This window comes from Perognathus longimembris, chromosome 14 (genome assembly GCF_023159225.1).
Source record: "Perognathus longimembris pacificus isolate PPM17 chromosome 14, ASM2315922v1, whole genome shotgun sequence".
NCBI classification, from domain to species: Eukaryota; Metazoa; Chordata; class Mammalia; order Rodentia; family Heteromyidae; genus Perognathus; species Perognathus longimembris.
This window is the reverse complement of record NC_063174.1, coordinates 44,102,192-44,113,012: the sequence shown is the minus strand read 5'-3', so window position 1 is coordinate 44,113,012 and position 10,821 is coordinate 44,102,192. Positions and strand designations below refer to the sequence as shown.

At 42.7% G+C, this 10,821-nt stretch overlaps 1 non-coding gene across 1 annotated transcript; it reads right to left on the bottom strand.

The window, feature by feature from the left end:
- Window positions 1–9,469: 9,469 nt before the first annotated feature.
- Window positions 9,470–9,577, bottom strand: LOC125363676. The gene has a single exon (XR_007213272.1). It is a non-coding gene; the product is annotated as a U6 spliceosomal RNA (small nuclear RNA).
- Window positions 9,578–10,821: the final 1,244 nt, after the last annotated feature.

Here is a 10,821-nt window from a genome sequence, read left to right as displayed (position 1 = left end):
CAGACCACCTCAAGTTGCAGGCGATGAGAAAGGCAGAGAGCAATAGGTCTCTCCCCTGTACACGAGTCCACATAATTACATCCTTCCTTCACAGAGCATTAAGTTCACTGAGGGAAAAAAAAAGATTGATCAGTCTTCTTGTTCTTTGCCTGTTTCTAAACCTCTTTGACCTGCCTCAGCTGGAACCTTGGCCCAGCTAGCCCCTGTGGAAAACTATAGAAGTTTGGGGCCTAGCTGACAGCTGGGGTCGAGCCCTGCTTATAAACCATGCTCTTGGCTAGGTTTCAGGCAAATTTCCACCTGAAAACCCGGAGAACTGAAACCTTTAGATTATTCATCTGTCAGCTTCCATCACGTTGACAGAGGAACAGCCCAGGGAGAGGGGTGTCCTGAACTGTGTTCCAGTGCTTAGCTCACACTTACCCTTCTCCTCCCAGAGGCTCCCACTGCTGCTTTTACTCAGTTACATACCTCCTTCTTTTCTTAATTGTTTCTCATCTCCTCTCTTATCAGTCCCTTTTCTGTTGCTATAATGAAATCCCTGAGCCGAGGCGCTTTATGAAGAAAAGTTTATTTAGCTCAGTTTCTTAAGAGTCTGAAATTCCAAGATCAAGCATCCTCATTGATTCAGCCTCTGGTGAGGAGCTAAGGGTGAATTTTATGGGGGAGGAGGGGAATGATCCTACGGTAACACAGAAAGACATAGAGATCCTTAGAACTCTCTTGCAAGTATATCAGAGTCCTCGTGACCCAATTACCTCTTTCCAAGCCCCACTTCTTACAGGTTCCACCCCAGCTCCCAACATAGAATGCAGGGGGCAAGCCACATTGAAGCCCAGTGCCCCCTAGCAATGAATTCTGGAGCAGACTCTTGGGGTTCCAATCCTGATCCAGCACTCACTTGAGTTACCCAGGAAATAGCTCAACTCCCAGCAACTCAATTTCCCTATCTGCAAAATACAGCTGGTACTCTCCCAAAGTTGTTCAAGAGTTAGGAGATATGTCCTAAGCACTTAACAACATGCCAGTCACTATTCTAACTTTACACACATTACCTTGACAGGCACCTAAAGGGGACGAAACAATGTCCAGAATATATGGCGACAACACTGTGAGCTACAGCTACGCCACTATTGTGATTATTAATATTAATGATATCTTTTCAAGGTCCATTTTTCTGTTCTCATCACCACAGGGGCCTAAACAATCCATTTACTCAGCAATCACTCCTGGCATCTCCACTCTTGAGGCCCCCAAACTCAAATAGGGGAGATACCAGGTCACAAGGAGCTTTTCAGATGAGCCAAGTTGCCCCCTTCCCTTTTTTTCTAATCAAAATCAAAGTGTGTTGACTCAGCATGACAATATTGATAACTGCAACTCCAAACAAGTGTAACCAGCACAGGCTGCAGCAATTCATCTTCCCGTGGACACCCCAAACCTGTGAGTGGTATCAGGTGAGACTTCCTCCATCCCCATCCACTACATAGAGCCTCCCTTGGCACCCCAAGTAGAGGAGGAGACAGGGAGGGCAAGGAGAGAAGTATCTGTGAATAGGAAAACCCCAAGGGCAGGCAGGTATAAGCCCAGGAGTGAGAATTCCTGGCCACATCCTCGTGGCCTCAGAGAGTCACCGTGGGTCTGTTTGCTACTCTCTAAAAAATAGGTACAGAATTCTCCCTTCCCTCCCTCCTGGAATATTATGAATATATAAGTCATATATATATATATATATATATATATATATATGTCACTTGTTAGTGTGGAGTAGATGAGCTGAGGACTCACTCCATAGCATTCACCTCTGTGTTCTGTTTGGCCTATGCTCTGTGGCATATTTTTTAAACATAGACCTATAGCTAGCATTAAAAAAAAAAACCACAGGAAATTTCACATTAAAATCTAGATTTCTGTCCTGAAAAAAAAAATCAGAAGATCCAACAGCAACAGTTATCCACACCTGAAAAGCATCTACCCTTCAGCCAGAGTTGGGAGGGAGCTCCAGGTTCACCATCAAAGGCAACATCTCCTCCCCAACCCAAAGTGCAGCAGCCTCCTGTATGCATGTGCACACATGTGAGCACACACACACACATGCACACACGCACACACACATGCACATCTCATTCACATTATCAGCCAAGCCCCTGTGTGCATCTGGATTTGAGACTCCTGGTCCAGTGTTAAGACTACTGGCTTTGAAGACAATCACACACAGATGCTAATTTCAGCCTTGCCACTTATTTGCTGTGACCGTGAGATTACTTTACTCCTCTGAGCACTGGCTTCCTAGTCTATTAAATAAGCATTCGTTTAGGCAACAAATATTTATTGGATGTCTATTCTAGGCCCGCAGTCAGCAAACAAGTAGACAAAGACAGAGACATGAGCTAAACAAGTAGAAGGATAAACAGGAGACCATTTCTGATTTTGATCATACTCTGTAAGAAATGAAACATGGCATGGTTCTAGAAAGTGGCTGCTGGTGGCTGGTTGGTGGCGATAGAGCTGAGTTCTTGGGGATATTCCAGGACTGAAAATACAGGATGTAAATGCCATGCCAAATGCCTGGTAAGGACAGACACAGCCGTGAATATCATCACAGACTACATTGGGTCCTGTTAGGAGACTAAGGATAGAGGGAGAGCCTGGGAGAGGCAGCTCCCAGGAGCAGGTGGGACCCAGGCCTCCCCACCCCCACCCACCAGCCCCACACTTCAGAGCTGTTTTCAAAGCCTCCAATTATCCCATCTATAAATACAGCCTCTGCACAGTAGAGAGGGTAGAGCCACAGGCAAGAGGATTTAACCCTCTGATGGGCCTCCCCATCTCTCTCCCTGCCAGTTCACTCCTCTCTCCCCTTCCAGCCCCCTTCTTACCCACAGCTCCCTCCTTCTTCCCCCAGCCCCTTCCCACCAGCAGCTGAATCAATGTTTGACTGGCACAAACAGCCGCCCCACTGCAATCTGGAAGGATTTCAGGGGAGGCAGTGGATAAAAATCTATTACTGGCTGGTATTTATTCTACAGGCCTGTAGGGTTTGGTGTCAGCTTTCATGTCAGCCCAGTGCTGGGTCACAGAGGAGCTGAGCTTCGAAAGCCTGTCCACCCGGGCATGTGTGTCTCTAGTCTCCTCTCCCTGGGTGCTATGGCCCAGGATTCAGTTACTTTTACTCATACAAAAATCCAATTAGAAAACAAAAACAAAAACACTACCTAGACCACCATTCTCCCTGGCTCCCAGCTCTGGGGCCTTCTCTTGGTTTCTCGAACATCAGGGCTGCCTTCCTGGTGTTTGAACTTGGAACCTGAGTACTGTCCTTGCGCTTCTTTTGCTCAAGGCTAGCACTCCACCCTTGAGCCGCAGAACCACTTCTGGGTTTTTTTCTGAATAGTTTGTTGGATATATGAGTTTCACAGACTTTCCTGTCCTGGCTGGCTTCAGACTACCATCCTCAGATGTCAGCCCCCTGAGTAGCTAGGATTATAGGGCTAGTATCTGGCTCAAGACATTTTTGTTCCCATCGTCAGGAAAAGCCCCTCATTTGCTATTTGGGGAAGTGCCCTGGTACCCCCAACTTTAGCAAATCACACACATACACACACACACACACACATACACACACAGAGAGTGATGTGTAGTATAGCTGACGAGAGTTTGGGCTGTGTCTCTTTCCCTCATATACTGTCCCATAAGTGGCTGTGATACTCACTATTGTATCCCTACACCAAGCACAGTGCCTGGCACATGCCTTAGAATTCAGTAAATATCGGTGAATGAATGGGCATGCAAGTAAACTGAGGTGTATGCAAATGAGTCTATGAATATGCGCAGTCATGTATTTGTACGAGGAGATATCCTGAACTATTGCATGAGTATGTGGGGTCCAGGTGGTACCTGCCTTGCTGGATGCTGGGGAGCCCCTTTCCCTGTATCTGGCACATGCCTTGTGCTCAGTGAATACTTGGATGAAGGAATATTTTTGACATGAAGGCGCTCCATTATTTGGAAGTCCAATGAGGGGCTATCAACATTTGAGCACAGTTCACAAACTTCTTTTCCAGCAAAACTACCATAATAAACATTACAAAGCAAGCTGTAAAGTTGGCATTAAAAAGGAAACTTACCCAATTAATTTGAACCATTGGTAAGGAGGAAATCAATAGCAGGTGAGTTATGATCTGCATGTACAATGTGGGTCCCTGGCAGTAAATGGCACAGTAGACAGAGACAGAGGGCTTTGTAGACCAGAATACTTAGGAAGATTTCCTAGTCAAAGTAGGCTAGACGTGCACCACACCTGTCTAAGGGAAAGGAGTTGAGGACCCACATAATTCATTTAGTCCCCCAAAAATCCTTCTCTTCCTTTTTTAAATTTGTCTGTACTAGGGTTTGAACTCAGACCCACACACTGACTCAGCAGGTGCACTTGAAACCTACTTCCAGTCCTTTATGCTTTCTTTTTTTGGGGGGTAGGGTCCAAAAATTCTGCCCACCAAGTAGGAGGCCCTGAGTTCAAACCCAAGTAACCCAGCAAAAGTGAATAAATAAAATAAATATATAAACAAAACCTTTAACATAAAAGGGTTCCCTGCTCCAGGTAGCAGGGTACACATGAACAGTTTCCTCATCATAGGGTTTGTAAGAGCTTGTTAATGTGATAACAGGGACACAGAGTGTAGTGTGATAAGGAAGGAATAACACCTCTCTCGACTGTGCTTATAGGACTCCATTTCCGGAATTAGGCCATTCCCAGCCCTCCAGAGGCATTCAAGCCACTACATCGGCTTCTCAAGCAACATCAGTGCTCTCTGGGAAAGTGCAGACTTGAAAAGAAGAAACTCAACAGTCCTCAAGTCAGAAGAGTCAACCTCAGATCTTCAGAACAACCTCCCCTGCAAACCTCCTGACCTAGCGTCTTTAACTGCACTCTGTGCTTATCAGCTTTACATCTCTGTAACAACATGCCTTTCAAAGAGGAAAAGTGTAATTTGGCTCATGGTTTCTGAGCTTCAGTCTTAGGCTCAGGTGTCCCTGTTGCTTCTGGGTCTATAGCAGAGAATTATTTCATGATGGGAGCAGTAGAAGCTACTCACCTCAGAGCAGCTAGAAAACAAAGAGAGAAAAAGAGGAGGCCCAATATCTCCTTCAGGGGCACACCAACAATGTCCTCATTTCTTTCCTCCTAAAGGTTCCACCACCTCTTGGTGGCAGCTGAGCCACACATAGATCTTTGGGGGACATTTCAAATTCAAATGGTAGCACTCTCTGTTTTTTCAGTACTCGAGTTTGAACTCAGGGCCTTGCACTTGTTAGAAAAAAAACTCTACCACCTGAGTTGCACCCTCACCCCTTTTTGCTACCATTATTATTTTTTTAGATAGAGGCATACACTTTTCCCCCCACTCCTCCTTCCAACCACCTCCAGCATAGCTGGAGGCATGAACCACTGTCTCAACTAACTATAGCCTCTCTCTTACAGTGACATTATTGAAGAGCTTCTGATGTTCCAGACCCAAGCAAAGTCTCAGTATCTGTTCTCCACATCTGCTCCAGCCTCCTCCTGCCCTCCTATGTTTTCATGACCATCTCATGTTGCTTCCCCTTAGACAGATTTTCCAGTTTTACACACACACATACACACACACACACACACACACACACACGTCCCAATCCCTCTGCTGTTCCACATCCTTGGTCATGGTCACCTCTACCCAGTCCTTGCCTCCAAGGATCCCAGGGAGAAAGCAGGCATCATCCTCTCTCCCAGCTGTGTTAAATGCTGGCAATCTCAGTATTGCCTAGCCTCCAGCTGTGCCACTCCAATCTCTGCCACTATGTTGATGTGGACTTCTCTGTATCTCCAAACTCCTTTTACCTCTCTCTTATAGTGATATACACACTTGTATTTAAGGATGAGCTGGATAATCTAGAAGAAACACTCCTACTAAGACCCTTAACCTATCACATCTTTTGTCACAAAAGGTAATTCTTCCCTGTCATAAAAAATAATAATCGCACATTCAAGGATTGGTATTTGGCTATTCAGTCCAGCGCAGTGTAAGTTTTTATGCTCTATGTAGAGTGGTACTGACACTTAAAGGTAAATATGTGACAGAGTAACAATGTAAAACTATGCAAGAATTTCACAATGCTATCAATCAACCTGATCTAATTGGTTTCTATTGGGAAAGCTACTCAACAATAGCAAAAGGCACATTCATTGTGAGCTCCTATGGTACCAAATAGACTATTCGTGGCCAAGACATAAATCTTATTATGATTAAGAAGATATTCATTAGTCACTATAGAATCAAAAACACGTATTAGTAACAACATGAACGAAAATGAACACACAATATGACTAAAGAAGGGTTTCGAAGTAAATTTACATTAAATATTTGCAGGGTGGGGCTGGGAATAGGGCCTAGTGGCAAGAGTTCTTGCCTTGTATACATGAAGCCCTGGGTTCAATTCCTCAGCACTACATATGTAGAAAATGGCCAGAAGTGGCACTGTGGCTTAAGTAGCAGAATGCTAGCCTTGCGCAAAAGAAGCCAGGGACAGTGCTCAGGGCCTGGACTGGCAAAAAAAAAAAGAAAGAAAAATTACAGGGTATTTTCTGAGAAATATGTCCTTAGGCAAGTTCATCATCATGCAAACATCTTGGAGTAGTCTTGCACAAACTAAGATGGCTATGATCTCAGTGACAGAATCTAATGGGTCTTCCATTGTGTATGCATTTCATCACTGATCAAAACTTTGTTACATGGCACATGACCCTATATTACAAAACAAGGAAAGTTTTGAAGTTCATTTCACTTAGCATCATCTTATGTGATCATATGTACATAGCTATTCAGCTATTGTAATCATCTGTTAGGACTATCCTAGACATATACTAATTATTACCAATGAGAGAAACCATAGAGTCTATTTTTCTTCTCCAGTTAATCACAGAAAAAGCTGGAAGTAGTGCTGTGGCTCAAGTGGTAGAGTGCTAGCCTTGAGCAAAAGAGGTCAGGGATAGTGCACATGCATAGTACTGGAAAAAAAATAATAATAATAATTCAACCTAACCAAAAACTGGTTCTTTGAAAAGATTTTTAAAAAAAGTAATAAACCTCTAGAAACATACAACAGGGAGACTAAAGACCCACCTCCCTAAATGCCAGTATCAGGTTGATAAGAAAGGACATTAAAACAGATCCTCTAGATATTTTAAAGACATATTATGAACAACATTATCCTGATAATGTCATGAGCTTAGCTTAAATAGAAAAAAATACCTTGAGAGATACAAATTACTGAAGTTTACTCAAGAAGAAAGGAATAACCTCCACAGCCCTATATTTATTTAAGACCTTGAACTTTGTTCTTTTTTTCTAAGGAGATTAAATTTAATTATACAACTAATAAAATTAAATTTAACTTTAAACGCTTCCCACAAAGCAAACTCTAGTCACAAAGGGTCACAATAGTGAGAAGTTTATCAAATATTTAAGGAAAAAATGGTGCCAATTTCATATATAATATTCCAGAAAAGAATAAGGAATAGAATATTTTTATCTTACTCTAAGAGACTAGCATCACTCTGATGGAAAAAAATTATAGAAAAAGAAAGCAATAACCAATATCCTTCTTAAACACAGATGCACTAACGTATGAAACTGTAACCTCTCTGTACATCAGTTTGATAATAAAAATTTGAAAGAAAAAAAAACACAGATGCAGAAATATTTAACAGTTCCAGCAAATTGAATCAAGCACTGTATGCTCAAGTCAAATTCATTCTAGGAATGCCAAGATGGTTTAACATTAAAAATAATAATAAGCAATCTAACTTGTCATATTAACAGACTGAAAATATATTGATATTCATCTCAATAGATAGAGGGGAAAAATCATTCAACAAAATTCAACAGCTATTCTTTTTTTTCTAGATTTGAGACTGGAACTCAAACTTGGCACCTTTTGCTCCAACCCCTCAACAGCTATTCCTTAAGAACAATTAAACTCAATACTATGTACAGGGGTATCTATGTTCTTCCTATCTCCAGTGACTACCCGCACTGGTGCCCAGGCAGAGATCACCCAGCTCCGAAGCCCTATCCTGGTATCTGCTTTCCTACATCCACTCTGGCTTCCCTAAAATGGTCTCTGGTTTTCCTAACGCATCTACCATCACAGGTTACTATGCCTGTGAAGAAAGGTGAACTGGGATGACACTGGAGTTAGGAGAGACTCTTACCAGTTGTCCTGAATTGGGGTGAGAGAGTCACAGCTTGTATCCTGCCCTCCATCTACCACTTACATGTAAGCCACCTTGGCCAGTGGGTGAGGCCTGAATATAGCCATCCCAGCCACTGAGGCCCTCAACCAAGACATTCCCAGTGGATGGCGCTTCTGTGATTCTGCATTCCTAGAGGAGGAGTCTCCACGCTACTTCACAACATCCCTCCCATGCAAATTTCCTGTGCTCAAGGCCTGGCTTTAGTTGTTATTCTGAAAATAACTGGATAAAAATTGTTGTGAATGCATTTGCTTGTTGCTTTTGCTTCTAAGGGAGAAACTCCCAGAGTCCATGTGCACATTTTTTGTTTTTTTTAGGAAAGAAAAATAAAAGAAGTAAAGGCAGATTCTCCATGAGAAATGGTCTTTCTAGTCTCTGGAAATATTTGGATGAAGCCTAAGGAATTTTGTTCTCCAATTCTTTCCCAGAGGAGGAGCCCTTTATTTCATCCAGTTCGAATATACTGATGTTTTGGGTCTCCAAAGCCTGAACATCGATCTATGTGGATAGCAATCTGGGCATTCTGGAGCTATTATGTTATGGCTTGAGTATGAAATGTCCCCCTCAGGCTCATGAGCTGAACACTTGGTTCCCAGGTCATGGCACTGCTTTGGGAGGGGGATAAATCTAAGGAATGGGGCCTAGATGGAGGAGGTAGGTCACTGTGACATACCTTTGACGATTATTCCTAGTCTCTGAATCCAGCCCTTCCCTCTCTGCTCTCTTCCTGCCACAAGCTGAGGAGCCTCTGCCCCATATTCCTGCCCCCACCACCACCACAGTTGCAGAATCTACAGAGCCAAGGGCTATGGGTTGAAAACTTGAGCCAAAATAATGTTTTGCTACCTACCTCCAGTCTTGTCAAACATTGTGTCGCAGTGATAGAAAGCTAACACAACTCCCGCAGGGAGTTTTGTGTGCAGAATAGAGCAAGGCTTCCTTGATGCCTTGATAGATGACACTGTGCAAAAGGAAATGTAATTACTACCTGACATATGCAAAGATAACTCCACTGTATTAGCACCTCTAAAACAACAATAAAGTAAATTAGAAAATAAATAAAGCAGAAAGAGTTGAGGACCTGGCTCAAGCAGTACAGCACCTATCCTAGCAACTGCAAGGCTCTGAGTTCAAACCCCATTACCACCAACATAATTTATTTTTTACCTTTTATTTAAAAATTTGGAATGCTTCATGATTTTAGGAGTCATTCTTCTGCAGACACCATGTTAATCCTTCTCTGCATTGTTCCGATTTTATTATATGTGCTGCCAAAGCAAGCACCCAAAAGAATCTTTTTAAAGCATTGTCCTTGGCCTTAGACTAACTTAAGGTTAAATGTCAACTTTACCACTTATCACTCACAGACATTCAGCAACTTAATTTTGCATGCCTCATTTTTCTCATCTGTAAACTGTGACTATTACCTAATTCATTCAGTGGTAGTGGGAATTAAATTGGATAACGTATTTATGTCTTAACCAACCAAGGTGCTTAATAACATCTACTTTCTTCCCCTCCCACTTTCAGATTATATTGATTGCCCTACACCATACTAAGAGTTACTGGGATCCAACATATGACTTTTGTCAAAGTACGTATAATCTCTAAGTTCCAACAAGGCAGGGGCTAAATCGATTTTATTCACCAATTACACCCACCATTTAGTACAATGTTTAGCACATATAAGTACCCATAAATATTTGTTGATTGAATAATGGAATGATTTGTGAAAACCTGAATCTTATCCCCTTAGAATTATAGCACTGAAGAAACCCTGGAAGAGCATCTACTTCAGGAGTAGTAAATCATTCACTTGTATACCTGCTCCAAGGAATATACCTAGAGTAATGCTCCAAAGGATCTGAGAACACCCTTGTCCTTACCAGTTGAGCGTGCAGGGTTCAATTAGCAATATCTGGCAATGATGCAAAAGGAAACCAAGCATCACTAGTGTCTACACTTACTGTTTTTGTCCCAGTGTACAAATTGTACACCATTGTACAGATAGGAAAATAGGAAATCAAACATCACACAGCAGCTCAGCCGACACAATTCTGGGTGTGAAATGTCAGCAAACACAAGACTGGCAGAGGCCTGGTTTGGAAGATAATGGCAGCAAGTTGGAAACAGAAGCCCAGACACACTCCAAGCATCCTTTCCTTCCAGCTACTGCTACTGGATAAACATTTCTCTCATCCCCTATTAGCCCTGTATATATGCAGTAATCCTGAAAAAATGCTGGTAAATCACACACTGACCGAGAAATTTCCATTAGTCCCAGAGACTACATTCACCCTTTAACTCCCTCCTAACCACATCGTTTCTTTTTGAGTCATTTCCACACTGTATCCATCCCCCTCCCACCCCTTATTCTGTATGTGACTGCCCCCACCTCCTTTCTGGAGCCTCCCCTTTTCTCAGTCACAGCCCTCCTTGGACATAGATCTGCCTTGGCTCTCACTAGATCACTGCTTAGAAAAAAATAGAGAGAGGAGAGTAGCAAATTCAGCATTCTAGTAACCCTT